Here is a 16,464-nt window from a genome sequence, read left to right on the forward strand (position 1 = left end):
TTTAGGCTCACTTGTTCAGTCGCGCTGTGGGGACGAAGGGACACTGCAAACAAATAACACTGGCCTGTGCTCGCAGTGCCTTAGCCACACTGGGCCTGCCCCCACTCACGGCGCGTGTGCCCTCCCTGCCCACACTGCTCAGGCTCTAGGTTTCTCTGCCGGGAACTGTCCCAGGCCGGCCCTGGGCTGCATGCACCTCCCAGGTCTAAGCTGCTCAGGCTCAGGCACTCGGGTGGTCCTCAGAGGCGCAGACTCGGTTGGGCCTGCATTTTGTCCCCTTCCCAGGTCCGAGCAGCTCAGCTGATGAGGTGTTTGGCAAGAGCAGTTGCTGCGACTTATCGCCTGCCTGGTCCCTGCCGCTTGGTTTTCTGAGCGTGCAACCGGCACACCTTCTCAGGCAGATGTTGACTGTCCAGAACCCCAAGAGGTCTTAGTTAGCAAAGAAGCCTGCTTGCAGTTTGGTAGATAATGTCTCTCTGGGGCTGTGATTGCCCCCTTCCGGCTCTGGCTGCCTGTCACTGGAGGGGGATGGTCTGCAGCTGGCTAGTTCTGTTAAGCCCTTTGTTCTGTGCGAGGGCCTGGCGGTTTCATAGGGCTTTTCACGTGGTAGCTATCCCACAGTCTGGTTTGCTAGCCCAAGTTAGTTTGTGGGGCATTCAGGCCAGATCCTTACTCTAAGCAATGCAGGCCGTGCCTCCCTGCCCGCTTGCTAGCTGTGGGTGCAGGCATCTGTGCTGCTTCTCCGCTGGGGGAGTTACCATTGGGCTCATAATCTGTGGGTTTTAATTATTTATTTTCCTCCCTGTTATATTGCCCTCTGTGCTTCCAAGGCTCACCACAGACTTGGCAGTGAGAGTGTTTCCTGGTGTTTGGAAACTTCTCTCTTTTTAGACTCCCTTCCTGGGATGGAGCTCTGTCCCTACCTATTTTGTCTCTTTTTTTGTCTTTTATGTTTTTTGCTACCTCCTTTCGAAGACAATGGGTTTCTTTTCTGGGTGTCTGATGTCCTATGCCAGCATTCAGAAGTTGTTTTGTGGAATTTCCTCAGCGTTTCAATGTTCTTTTGATGAATTTGTGGGGGAGAAAGTGGTCTCCCCATCCTATTCCGCCACCATCTTCTATTTGTACAATTTTTGAAGATGGGCACTCTGACCACTGTGAGGTGACACTTCATTGTAGTTTTGATTTGCATTGCTCTAATAAGTAGCCATGTTAAGTTTTTTTTCATATGCATTTTGGCCATCAATATATCTTCTTTGGAGAAATGCCTATTTGGGTTTTCTGTCCATTTTTTGATTGGGGGTGTTTGATTTTGTTTTAATATTGAACTGTATAAGCTATTTGTATATATTTGAAATTAATCCCTTGTCAATCACAATTTTAAAATGTTTTCTATTCTATAGGTTGGTTGATGGTTTCCTTTGATTTTAAGCTTTCAAGTTTAATTAGGCCCAACTTGTGTATTTTTGTGTTTATTTATTTCCTTTACTTTAGGGCTTCCCTGATGACTCAGATGGTAAAGAATCTGTCTACAGTGTGCAGGAGACCTGGGTTCAATCCTTGGGTCAGGAAGAATCCCCGGAGTATTAAATGGCTACCCACTCCAGTACTCTGGCCTGGAGAATTCCATTAACTTAGGAGCCTGGCAGACTATAGTCAACAGTGAAAGTGAAATTCACTCAGTTGTGACCTACTCTTTGTGACCCCATGGACATGGAATTCTCCAGGTCAGAATACTGGAGTGGGTAGCCTTTCCTGTCTCCAGGGGATCCTCCCAACCCAGGGATCGAACCCAGGTCTCCTGCATTGCAGGTGGATTCTTTATCAGCTGAGCCACAACAGTCAATGGGGTCTCAAAGAGTCAGCCATGACTGAGCTACTAACACTTTCAGGAGATGGATCAAAAAAAATATATATTGCTGTATTCTGCCTATGTTTTCCTCTGGGAGTTTTATAGTATCCAGTCTTACATTTAGGTCTTTAATCCATTTTGAGAATTTTTTTTTTTTTTTTTTTGGTATCAGTTCAGTTCAGTTGCTCAGTCGTGTCCGACTCTTTGCGACCCTGTGAATCTCAGCACGCCAGGCCTCAGGGCATTATAACTTCATTATTTTACATATAGCTGTCCAAGTTTTACAGCAATAGTTATTGAAGAAACTGTCTTTTCTCCATTATATAGTCTATCCTCCTTTGTCATAGATTAATTGACCATAAGCTTGTGGGTTTATTTTTGGGCTTTCTATCCTCTTCCTTGAGCTAAATGTCTGCTTTTGTGCCAGTAACATACTGCTTTGATGACTGTAGCTTTGAAGTTTAGTTTGAGGTCAGGAAACATGATTTACCCAGCTCTGTTCTTTTTTCTTAAGATTATTTTTACTATTCAGGCCTTTAGTGTTTCCACACAAATTAAATTTTTTTTTGTTCTGTGAAAACACCATTGGTAATTTGATTGGTGTTACATTAAATCTGTAGATTGCCTTGGGAGGTATGGTCATTTTAACAATATTGATTCCTCAATCCAAGAACATGGTATATCTTTCCATCTCTCTCAATTTCTTTCATCAGCATCTTAGAGTTTTTGAAGTACAGGTTTTTTGCCCCTTGGGGTAGGATTATTCCCAGGCATTTTATTTTTTTGATACAATGGTAAATGGGATTTTTTTCCTTAATTACTGTTTCTGATAGTTCATTGGTAGTGTATAGCAATGCAACAGATTTCTGTGTATTAACTTTGTATCCTGCAACTTTACCATTGTTTGTGTTGAGTTCTAGTAGTTTTCTCACAGCATCTTTAGGATTTTCTATGTGTGGTATCATGTCATTGGCAAACAGGTTTACTTCTTCCTTTGGAATTTGGACTCCATTTGTTTCTTTTCTTTGATTCCTGTGGGTAATACTTCCAAAACTATTTTGAGTAAAAGTGGTGAGAGTCAGCGTACTTATCTTATTCCTGATTTTAGAGGGAATGCATTCACTTGCTTTTTAGTCTCTATTTCGTATATTTCTGCTCTGATCTTTATGATTTCTTTCCTTCTACTTACTTTGGGTTTTACTTATTCTTATTTCTCTGGTTGTTTTAGGTGTAAGATTAGGTTGTTTGAAATTTTTCTTATTTCCTGAGGCAAGCTTATATCACTATAAACTTCCTCCTAGAACTTCTTTTGCTGCATCCCATAGATTTTGGATTGTACTATTTTCATTTATCTCTAAGTATTTTTGATTTCCTGTTTGATTTCTTCAGTGACCTATTGGTTGTTTGGTAGCACATTGTTAAGCCACCATGTGGTTTGGGTTTTTTTTTGTAGGTTTTATTTATTTTTTTCCTCTTTTCAAATGAATCAGCTCTTCACATCAGGTGGCCAGAGTATTGGACTTTCAGCTTCAAGATCAGTCCTTCCAATGAACACCAGGATTGATCTCCTTTAGAATGGACTGGTTGGATCTCCTTGCAATCCAAGGGACCTTCAAGAGTCTTCTCCAACACCACAGTTCAAATGCATCAATTCTTCAGCGCTCAGCCTTCTTCACAGTCCAACTCTCACAGCCATACATGACTACTGGAAAAACCATAGTGAAGTCGCTCAATCGTGTCTGACTCTTTGCGACCACATGAACTGGGGCCCACCAGGCTCCTCCGTCCTTGGGATTCTCCAGGCAAGAATACTAGAATGGGTTGCCATTTCCTTCTCCAGGGGAACTTCCTGATCCAGGGATCGAATCCAGTTCTCCCGCATTGCAGGCAGATGCATTAACCTCTGAGCCACCAGGGAAGCCCATAGCCTTGACTAGAGAGACCTTTGTTGACAAAGTAATGTCTCTGCTTTTGAATATGCTATCTAGTATGGTGCATATATATTTATAATTGTTGGATTGATCCCTTGATGATTATGTAATGTCCATCTATGTCTCTTATAACAATCTTCATGTTAAAATCTATTTTGTCTGATATGAGTATTGCTACTACAGCTTTCCTTTGATTTCCATTTGCACGGAATATCTTTTCCCATCCCATCACTTTGAGTCTGTATGTATCTCTAGATTTGAAGTGAGTCTCTTGTAGGCAGCATATCTACAGATGTTGGTTTTGTATGCATTCAGCCAGTTTGTGTCTTTTGGTTGAAACATTTAGTCTATTTACATTTAAGGTGATTATCAATATCAGTGTTCTTATTTCCATTTTGTTCATTGGTTTGGGTTTGTTTTTGTAGATCATTTTTCCTCTTTCTTGTGTTTGTATTATGTTTAGATTCCTTTTTAAAATTAGTATATAGATTTTAGGTGTCTAGTTATGAGGAGGTTTTTAGTTAGCAGTTTCTCTCTATATGATTGTTTAAGTTGCTGATATATTAATTTCAAAGGTATTTTAAATACCTTACATTTGTATTCTCCTTCCCTCATGATTATTGTTTTTGATATATATTTCACACCTGATTTTTGCTGTGGACTCTTTAGTCTTTACACAGCCTGTCTCTTAATGGGTGGGACTGTGTCCCTGTCCATTTAGTTCTTTTGTCTGAGGTGTCCCAGCACTGGAATCTACAGGCTGTTGGATGGGGGTCAGGTCTTGGCATTAATGGTCCAAGATGCCAAGATTGTTAATGTGGCCGCATGGTCCTCAGTATGCCTTCCACCAGTGTCTTTTCCTAGGGTGAACTGCAGCTGCCCCTTGCCTCACCAGAACTCTCCAAGACCAGTAGGCAGGTCTGGCTAAGGCTCCTATTAAGTTACTGCTTTTGTCCTAGGCCCCAGTGTGCACTGGGTTTTGTGTGTGCCCTTTAAAAGTGATGTGTGTATTTCCCCCAGTCCCATGGGGCTTCTGCAGTTAAACCCTGGTGGCCTACAAAGCCAAATGCTCTGGGAGCTCATCTTCCCAGCGCCAGAAGCCTGGGCTGGAGAGCCTGACATGGGTCTCAGAACTCTTACTCCTGTGGGAGAACCTCTGCAATATAATCCCCCCAACTTGTGGGTCATCCACCCAGGTGTCACATGTGATTTCAATATATTGTCAATCCACCTCTCCTACCTCTCTCATTTGATTCCTTCTCTGTGTCTTTGGTTGCAGAAGACCTTTTCTGGTGGGTCCTATCTTTGTCATTGATGGTTGTTCTGCTGATAGTTGTAATTTTGGTGTGCTCATGAGAGGAGGTGAGCTCAGGGTCTTTTTTATTGTGCCATTGTGGCCACTTTTCCTACTCTATTTTCTGAGTTGTTGAGTCATCACACTGGAGCAACATCAGGCTAAGTGAGAGGGTTTGGAGAGAGAAGCATGGGCTCTGGGACTGAGCAGACATTGAGTCAAACTCATGACTTTGGGCAAGTTGCTTCAATTTATACCTCAATTTAATTTTAAGAAATATTGATGCTTACTTTGCAGAATTGTGAGATTATATCCTAATATGTGTGTACACATCATAATGTATGTGCTGTCAATATGACATATTATTTAATTGTGTTCCACACTAAGTACCCAAAAGAAGATTTTAAACATGAACTAAATTCTGATTTCAAGTCATTTATGATATGTCAGTAGGTTAGTTCTACATATTTTGAGTCATTTTATCCAATTTCCCTAAAATGGAAAAAAACAAGTCATAGACCCTTTAGACATTAACTATCCAATATACTTACTATGTTTTTAATGGTAATGTTACTATACAGAAATAAAATATACAATTTCCATACGAACAGAGGTATAAAGAAAAAAGAATACCCAAGCCATCCAAAAAAATAATAAATTAGAAAGGGAAAGAAGCTGATTATGGTACTAAGAAAAAACAAAAGAATGAAAATCCCCAAGTTAGGTTTAATATATTTTCAAATGCTCTCAAAAATCAAAGAGAACTATCATATGATGCAGGATTTCTATTCCTTAGTAAATATCTAAAAAATAAACCCATAACACTAATTCAAAAAGATTCATTCATGTTCATAGCTGCATTATTTACAGTTGCCAAAATACTGAAGTAACCTAAGTGTCCATCAATAGATGAATGGATAAAGAAGATGTGGTTATATATACAGTGGAATACTATTGTCTTCAAAAAATGAAATTCTGTCTTTGTAACAACATGGATGGGCTCTGAGAGTATTTTGCTAAGTCATAAAGACAAATACTATATGATATCACTATTATGTGGACTCAAAATAAATAGTGACCATAGTGAAAGAGGCTCACAGATAGAGAACAAGCTGCTGCTGCTGCTGCTGCTGCTAAGTCGCTTCAGTTGTGTCCAACTCTGTGTGACCCCGTCCCTGGGATTCTCAAGGCAAGAACACTGGAGTGGGTTGCCATTTCCTTCTCCAATGCATGAAAGTGAAAAGTGAAAGTGAAGTTACTCAGTTTTGTCCGACTCTTAGTGACCCCATGGACTGTAGCCCACCAGGCTCCTCCATCCATGGGATTTTCCAGGCAAGAGTACTGGAGTGGGATGCCATTGCCTTCTGCATGAGAACAAGGTAGAGGTTACCAATCAGGAGAAACAAGGGGGTGGACATGGTAGGGTCAGGGGATTAAAAGAGTCAATTTACTATGTATAAAATAAGGTACAGGACAATATCACAATATTTAATAATAGCTATAAATGAAATATAACCTCTAAAGGTTATGAATCACTATGTTGTACACCAGAAACAATACTATATATCTATAACCTCAACTTTTAGAAAAACAACCAGAATATAAAAAAATGCATATATTCAGATAGATCAAGATTAATATAAATGGAATAAGTAAGCTAGTTAAATAAGCAGTTACTGCTGCTGCTGCTGCTAAGTCGCTTCAGTCGTATCTGATTCTGTGCGACCCCATAGACGGCAGCCCACCAGGCTCCCCCGTCCCTGGGATTCTCCAGGCAAGAACACTGGAGTGGGTTGCTATTTCCTTCTCCAAAGCATGAAAGTGAAAAGCGAAAGTGAAGTTGCTCCATCGTGTCCTACTCATAGCAACACCAATGGACTGCAGCCTACCAGGCTCCTCCATCCATGGGGTTCTCCAGGCAAGAGTGGGTTGCCATTGCCTTCTTCATAGCAAGCTGCTAATCGTAGATAAAAGAAACTCCTCAAGACTGAGAGTTTCACCAGGCTCCTCTCCTACCACATGCATTCTGAGACAGAATCAGCAGAAGGGGAGTCATCTCTGGCCATAAAACAATTGACATGAGTCTTGAAGAAAGGCAGATTCCCAAGCAAATGCATAGTTTTATTAACATAGCTTAAGAACATTTCCCTGAGTAGGATATATTGTTTGCTGAGCCATTAACAACTCAAGGTTTGAGAAATAGTTTCAGGTGAACCCAGCTGTTGTCATGGCATAACAGGATCAAATGAGCCTCCTTTAATCCTGTGTAGAGAAGAGAAAAGAGAAAGAAAAAAGAAAAAAAGGAAACAAGAGTCTGCCACTTGCAGTTTATTTCCTCCTGCCTGGGGGACCCTGGCCTCCCTAACCATTAGCTCTTTCAATACAAATGAATTTATTTATGAAACAAACAGCCACACAGACATAGAAAGCAAACTTCTGGTTACTAAAGGGAAAGGGCCAGGAAAGGATAAGTTAGGAGATTTGGATTAGCTAATACAAACTGTTGTTGTTTACTCATTCAGGCCTGTCTGACTCTTTGCAACCCCATGGACTGTAGCCTGCCAGTCTCCTCAGTCCATAGTATTTCTCAGGCAAGAATACTGAAGTGGGTTGCCATTTCCTTCTCCAGGAGATCTTCCCGACCCAGAGATACAAACTACTATATGTGAAATAGATATATAAAAAGGTCATACTATATAAAGGGGAACTATATTCAATATATGGTAATATAATGGAAAAGAATAGAAAAAAATGTATATACTTATATAATTTATATTTAACTGACTCACTTTGCTATACCTTAGAAATTAACACAGCATTATAAATCAACTATACTTCAATAAAGTATGAAGGAATGAGGTCCAGGTTTGCCATTTTTATTTGGAGTTTAAAGAACATTGTGTCCATGCAGTATTAAATAAAAAAACCTTTCTCTTTCTAGGAATGTACTATTTACCAGTAACAAACCAGGACTGGATAAACTGTGTTCAGTGGCCTCAGGGTTGCAGTTCCCTAATGTGACAGGGAAGTGTTCCTACCTACTGTACCAACCTAGGGTCCAGATGAGCCTTACTATTAACAGGAGATTTTCCCAATCACTGCTCAGGGTATACCAGATGGCTGAGAAGTCCTCAGCCCAGAGTGGAAAATCCAGTTAACACAGCATTCTCGTCAAACCCAAATGACTAAGTTCTACGCTTTTCACTCCAAAAAGGAAAATCTCCAACTGTGGTATACTAAAAGGAAGGTATACCCTTGTATCACCACACTCAAGGTTTTACCATTTACCAGAGATATCTTCCAGATCAGACCAGACCAAGAGCAGGACTTCATTTGCTTTACCACAGAACTGAACATGCCATGAGCCAATGATGCCCAGTCAGTGGCCAGCACTCAGGACATTTCCTAAGACAAAAATTCTGGACAGAATCAGAAAGCTGCCACCAGCTGGGGGTGATGTGTCACATGTGAAGTGCTCCCTTGGGACAGAGGGCCCTTCATGATCACCAAAAATTACTGAACCAAACTCTGGTCCAACCATCTATGTGCAGTAAAGCCAATCTACTGACATCACGTTGTGGTGAAGGACGGTACAACATTTATCTCAGGGCACCAAGCAAGTAGAATGGACAACTGTTGAAAACACCAAGACTCCCCAACGGCTTTCAGGAAAGGATTCTTAAAGGCAGTATGAGGGAGGTGGCTGCAGTGTATACATAATCAGCTTGTGCATAATTCTTGGATTGGTTGGTAAAAAGATGAATTTTCAAGCACCATCAACTTTCTGGTTTCAACTGGTCTAAAGTCACAATTATGTGCCTACAGTCAGCAGTTTTCATCTGGTGGGGCTCTACTTCCCATAAAGCAACTTAGGAATGTATGTCAGGACTTTATGTCTTTGAGAGAACTGGGAGCTCAGTGATTCTGCTATGTGGCTGGTTTATAGTCTAAACTGTTACCAGTTTGCCAGCCTAACAGCTATCCTTATTTCTACCTTTTCACATTTCCTGCTCATTAACTCTTGAGCCAGCCTTTTGAGACTCAGAGGGAGCCCATGAAACTCAAGTCAAAGCCTTTTTCTTCAAAAGACAGGGACACAGAGGCTTATATATGATTTCAAGATGTGGAAGCTCTCTTTTATAAAGGGCTGATGAGGTGGCCAAGTGGTTAAGGTGACGCATTGCTAACCCATCATGCTCTGTACATGCGGGTTTGAATCCCATCCTCATCGAGCTTTCCAGTGTTGGACTGTAACTTTGGGGTTCGGCAGGTGACTCAGTGGTAAAGAATTCACCTGCTAACACGGGAGATAAAGGTTTGACCCCTGGGTTGAAAAGATCCCATGGAGAAGGAAATGGCAACTCACTCCAGTATTCTTGCCTGGAAAATCCCATGGAGAGAGGAAACTGGTGAGCTACAGTCCATAGAGTCATAAAGATTTGAACACATTTTAGTGACAAAACAACATTAGCTCACTTTATTTTTGGCCATCTACAACTTAGTTCAGTCACATGAAGGGCATCAAAACTAGATTTTAAACTTCAGGGTAGAAATGGATGAGAAAATATCAAGTGACCAGTCAGAGATGGTGGTGGTGGTTTAGTTGCTAAGTCATGTCCAACTATTGTAACCCCATGGATTGTAGCCCACCAGGCTTCTCTGTCCATGGGATTTCCCAGGCCAGAATACTGGAGTGGGTTGTCATTTCCTTCTCCAGTGGATCTCCCTGACCCAGCAATTGAACCTGTGTCTCTTGTGTCTCCTGCATTGCAGATGGGCAAGCTCAACCAGTCAGAGATTGCTGGTAGATGATTATTAGAATGGATCAATGATTGTATGTATAGGGATAGAATTATGATGCCCAGATTGTTCTTCTGGGTGTTCAGAAATCAAAATATCTACATAAAATAAAAATCAAGATGAAAACATTGTAGTTAATGAAAGCATAGAGATATGAATAAAACAGTATTTTTATAACAACCATCCTATACATAACAATTTAACAGCTTTAATAAATGACTTCTTTAGATATCTCAATTTCCATTCTCCTGACTTCTCTGTCACTTTCAGCAGTTCAGCCAGTTGTTCAAAGGTTGAAGCAGCTTGAAATTAACTTATCTAATTAAAGGGTGCCAAGTCTCTGCAAGTATTAACAACTAGGGGTTTCTTACTTGGTTTGGTTGGAAGTATGATGGGAGGGAGAGGGAACTGACCTTGATCCAAAGCCTTCAGGCCTTCTTGGAGCTCTTAGTTTTTCTCTAGGTTATAAGGAACCTGCATCTATAAGATCAAGACCTTTCCCTTGTCTCCATAGAGATGAGCTCTATACGGAACAGCCATGCGCCTAAATTTCCACTCACTTTCTTACCTTGGAAAATACCCTTTCATATTGAGCCTATGGGACTGGCCCCAGAATGGGATGACTATTATTTCCAGGAATTTTAGGCCTGTCAAATGCCAATCTCTCTCATCCTTAAAGGAATTAGAGTAGGAGAAAGTAGGAGTTTACATCTGAATTATCCAAAAATTCATATTTCAAACAACTAAGCAAATCGCTGATTTATTTCAAAATAATAATTTGGGGACAACTGGCTAGTACTCTGGAAAAACAAAATTGTAGCCTTACTTCATTGCTGTAGCAGGAAGACTTCAAATGTGGGCATGATCTATGCTTATGTGGCGCAGTTGACCTAAAAGGATTATTCTGGATTACTCAAATGAACCCAATGTAATCACATGAGACTTTAAAAGAACAAGAGAAGCAGCAGAAGTCAAATCATGGAGATATGAAGCTGCAGTAGATGCTCTCCTGTGGACTCTGAAGGAGGAAGTTACAATATTTTAGAAAGGGCCATGTGACAAGAGATGATGGGTGGCCTTTAGCAGCCAAGGTTGGCCCCCTAACTGACAACTAGGAATCCGAGACTTTGGATCCACCGTGCAAGGAGCTAAATTATGCCAAGGGCCTAAGTGAATTTGGTTTTGAATTCTACCCAGAGCCTCCAGAGAAAGACTTATCCAGCTAATGTCTTGGTTTTAGTCCTGTGATCCTATGAGCAGAGAATCCACTTGAGCTATGCTGGACACTGCATTTGTATTGTTTTATATTGCTAATTTTGTGACAATTTGTTACAAATAATTCCTTACACCAAATTCCAGATGGATCAATGATGAAGAACATAATTACAAAAGAATCAACACTTTCTATACAATTATCATGAATAAAATCAAAGCACAAACAATTTGGAAAAGTATTTATAGCACATATGGAGAGCCAGTGAGGTAACTCACCTAACTGCTAAAGAATGCAGTGTGCAAATCAATAGTAAATTTTAAAGATGCTTAATCTCACCCATATAAATGAACTTGAGCTTTAATTGAAGAATTAAAAAAGAATATTAATTGAAAGAATATGAGTTGTCATCTTTCACTGATCATATTAGCAAACCTAAATAGGTTTTTTTCAGCATGTGAAAGAACAGGTGTTTTCATGTAATATTATTCATGATATATATTATGTACTCTTTTGAAGAACTAATTGACAATATCTATCAAAATTAAAAATGCACATATCTTTAGCAACTGCACCTTTGAAGATTTACCTTAAAAATACAACTCAAAAATATGTACAGAGTTATCCATGCAGGGCCACCATAACTTATCAAAAACCTTAGGGCTGAATGTGCTTCAGAATGTAAAATTGCTCGGATTTCAGAAATAAATAAGTACACCTGTGGCAAAACCAATACAATATTGTAATTACCCTCCAATTAAATAAATTTATATAAAAAAATAAATGTACACAATACAGGATTTTTGTAACAACTCTAGTGGGAGCTGAAATATCTACCTGTAATCAAACCTAGTAATGTGTTTGAAAAAGATTATGAAGTCACATTAAGTAATTTAAAGACTATAGATAGCCTCATGTTAATTTAGCTGTCAAATGAATGTGCTAGGAATTTGAAGACTCAGTAGAAAACAGCTGTTTTGGCTTTGGGATTGCAGATAAGGGATTTTAGACAAGAACATTAATTGCGTCATGTTTCTTTTCCTGTAATAGCAAAAGAGAAGAAAAAACTTAAACTTGGCTCAACTTTATTTAGTCTCCAGGGTCCTAGATAATTATATCCATAAAATGTAGTAAGTATTTAATGTAATAAAAGTATTGAAAAGAATAATGTAAGAAGAATATAAGTAGGTATTTATGGACTGATGTTATTAAAGTGAATAAAAACAGATGCTATCAAATATGTATATTTTGCTTTCATTTGCTCACACACACACACAATCTCTGGAAGGATCTACAGGAAACCTGGGTTTTGTGATAATAACTGACTGTTCTGGGAAGAAAAGTGGTACATAGGATTTTGAATGCATTCCCTTGTACTGAATATGTAGTTTACATATTTTGTTTTATTTGTCAGTATGTATTGCTCCAGAAGAAAAAAAATCTCTAGGATATTAAATGATTGGTTTATATTCAGTTTTTTCTCCAGGCTTCTACATTGAAGATGTCACTTTCCCTGATGGTGGATATTTGGCTAAATGACCCAGAGAAGCAGATAAAAAGAGAAATCAGTTGAAATGTTTTACAGAGGTTCAATTTTAAGTGTAGGCAGTTGAAGTGGATGACCTCTTCCACACCCTGAAATTACTATTGTGGTAGTACATACAATTCATTATCAAAATCCAGATTTTCTGCTTTTGCCTATAAATAAAGAAATCAAGATAAGTAAAGAGTATTCTCTAAGATGATGTGACTAGGAGTGTAATGGCAACAGAGGGAAAGAAGATGAAGAATTGGAATGTGAACTCAAATGACAGAGTGGCTTGATCTTTATGTTTCAGTTCAGTTCAGTCGCTCAGTCGTGTCTGACTCTTTGCAACCCCATGATTCACAGCACGCCAGGCCTCCCTGTCCATCACCAACTCCCAGAGTTTACCCAAACTCATGTCCATCGAGTCGGTGATGCATCCAGCCATCTCATCCTCTGTCGTCCCCTTCTCCTCCTGCCCCCAAACCCTCCTAGCATCAGGGTCTTTTCGCATGAGGTGGCCAAAATATTGGAGTTTCAGCTTCAGCATCAGTCGTTTCAGTGAACACCCAGGACTGATCTCCTTTAGAATGGACTGGTTGGATCTCCTTGCAGTCCAAGGGACTCTCAAGAGTTTCCAACACCACAGTTCAAAAGTACAAATTCTTTGGCACTCACCTTTCTTCACAGTCCAAGTCTCACATCCATACATGACCACTGGAAAAACCATAGCCTTGACTAGACGAACCTTTGTTGGCAAAGTAATGTCTCTGCTTTTCAATATGCTCTAGGTTGGTCATAACTTTTCTTCCAAGGAGTAAGCGTCTTTTAATTTCATGGCTACAATCACCATCTGCAGTGATTTTGGAGCCCCCCAAAATAAAGTCTGACACTGTTTCCCCATCTGTTTCCCATGAAGTGATGGGTCCAGATGCTATGATCTTTATGTTTAAAGTGAAATGAAAGAACAAGTGGAACAATGATTCAACATTAGGGAAAAGCTTTAGAAATAGGTCAAGCCTGTGGTGGAGGATGTGTGTGGAAGTGACAGGGGAGATGTGTGGAACCACGTGGAGTCTAGGATGAAAAATGGCAGGTCCTGGGGCCTGCCCTGCCTCACAGCCAGCTGGGGTCTCTCTCCTAGAGCAGTCGCTGGCTCAGGGGTTGCACAGTAAGCATGAGGATGAAGCGATGCAACCAGCAGCAGGAGAATAGAGCAGCCTGCAGACCATGTTACCTGTCCTGTAGCTTCAGGTGTGACAGGGATGAAGGGCTGAGCTGTGGGTAGGGCCACTGAGTCAGTCAGTGAGAAGAAATAAGTACTACTTAGTCAACTGTGGTCTGTGGTCCTGCTGCTGGGTGCTCAGTTTTCACAACCACCACACTAAGGAGGAAGGTGTTTGTGGTCATTAGGGAGGAGGTGAGCACCTTCTTTGATGCTTTTGAACTGTGGTGTTGGAGAAGACTCTTGAGAGTCCCTTGGACTGCAAGGAGATCCAACCAGTCCATTCTAAAGATCAGTCCTAAGTGTTCTTTGGAAGGAATGATGCTAAAGCTGAAACTCCAGTACTTTGGCCACCTCATGAGAAGAGTTGACTCATTGGAAAAGACTCTGATGCTGGGAGGGATTGGGGACAGGAGGAGAAGGGGACAACAGAGGATGAGATGGCTGGATGGCATCACTGACTTGATGGACGTGAATTTGAGTGAACTCCGGGAGTTGATGATGGACAGGGAGGCCTGGCGCGCTGCAAATCATGGGGTTGCAAAGAGCGACTGAGCAAATGAACTGAACTGAACTGAACTGAGCACCTTCTGGACCTTGAAGGGTGCATCAGTGAAGTTGGGGGATCCCGTGCCCAGTGGTTATATCACCTGGTAGGGCTGAGATCCCACCGTGTTCAACTCACCTTCCATCACTGTGCCTAGCCCTGGGGAGCTCAGAGAATATGCAACTGAATCAAACTGGACTCTAGGAACTGGATCCTATCAATACATCACATAGATCCAAGTGTGATTGGATCCAAGAGCAACCAACTGGCCTTGACTCCACTCAGAGTCGGTGGTCCTGATGCATGAAGTCATGGTTTCTAGTTGTTTGCTGTATGTAGAGCTTTTCTCCCCAAGCATTTGATAAAATTCAACATCAATTCATGATAAAAAAAAAAAAAACCACACACACAAACCTCTTATCAAAGTGGATATAGAGGGAACATATCTCAATATAATAAGCTATTTATGACAAACCCACAGCCAGCATAATACTTGATGGTGAAAAGGTGAAAGCCTGTCTCCTAAAATCTAAAGCACAAGGACGCCCACTCCCACCATTTCTATTCAATATAGTTGATAGGGAAAAGGTAAATCTGTCATTATATGCAAACGACATACCATGTAGAGAACATTCTAAAAACTCCACACAAAACTTACTAGAATTGATAAACAAATTGAGCAAGGTAGCAGGATGGTGGCTCAGCTGGTAAAGAATCTGCCTATAACACAGGAGACCTAGATTTGATCCCCGGGTTGGGAAGATCCTCTGGAGAAGGGCATGGCAACCCACTCCAGTGTTCTCGCCTGGAGAATTTCATGGGGTATACCTATGGGGTCGAAGAGTCAGACACGACTGAGTGACTTTCAGTTTCACTTTTCAGCAGGATACAAGATTACCATACAGAAGTAGGTTGCATTTCTATATATTAACAATAGGGAAAGCAAAACAATCCCTTTTAAAATTGCATCAAAAATACTTAGGAATAAATCTGAATATGCAAGTGAAAGACTTATATGCTGCAAACTATAAAATATTAATAAAGGAAACTGAAGATATATCAAAGAAATAGAAAGATAGCCCATGCTCTTGGACTGGAAAAATATTGTTAAAATGGCCATACTACCCAAAGCAGTCTATAGATTTAATGCAATCTGTACCAAATTACCCATGACATCTCTCACAGAGCTAAAACAAATAGTTGTAACATTTATATGGAACTATAGAAGACCCAGAATTGCCAAATAATTCCTGAGGACAAAGAACAAAGCTGGGAGGTATGACTCTCCCAGATTTCAGACAATACTACAAAGCTACAGTAATCAAAACAGCATGGTATTGTCACAGAAATGGAAAAGAATAGAAAATTCAAAAATAGATCCTGACACTTATGGTCAATTAATCCTTGACAAAGAAGGCAAGAATATACAATGGAGAAAAGGTGATTTTTCAAGTAGTGTTGGGAAAGCAGGACAGCCATATGTAAATCAATGAAGTTAGAGTACTCCTTCTTACCATACACAAAAATGAACTCAAAATGGCTTAAAGCCTTAATTATATATGACATCATAAACTCCTCGAAGACAACATAGGCAAAATATTCTGTGACATAAATCACAGTAATGTTTTCTTAGGTCAGTCTCTTAAGGCAATAGAAGTAAAGCAAAAATAGACAAATAGAACCTAATCAAATTTATAAGCTTTTACACAGCAAAGGAAATCATAAACAAAGTGTAAAACTGACCTACAGATTGGAAGAAAATATTTGCAAATGATGTGACCAGCAAGGGGTTAATTTCCAAAATATACACACAGTTCATACAACTCAGTAACAACAACAAAAAGCCAACCTAATTTTAAAAATAGGCAGAAGAGCTCAACAGATATTTCTCCAAAGCCACACAGATGGCCAATAGGCACTTGAAAAGATGTTCAATATCACTGGTTATTAGAGAAATGTAAATTAAAACTACAATGAAGTATCACCTCACACTGATCAGAACAGCAATCATTAAAACTCTACAGATAAATGCTGGAGAAGGTGTGGAGGAAAGGGAACCCCCACCCTCCTCATTGTT

The sequence above is a fragment of the Capra hircus genome, chromosome 3 (assembly GCF_001704415.2).
Source record: "Capra hircus breed San Clemente chromosome 3, ASM170441v1, whole genome shotgun sequence".
NCBI lineage: Eukaryota > Metazoa > Chordata > Mammalia > Artiodactyla > Bovidae > Capra > Capra hircus.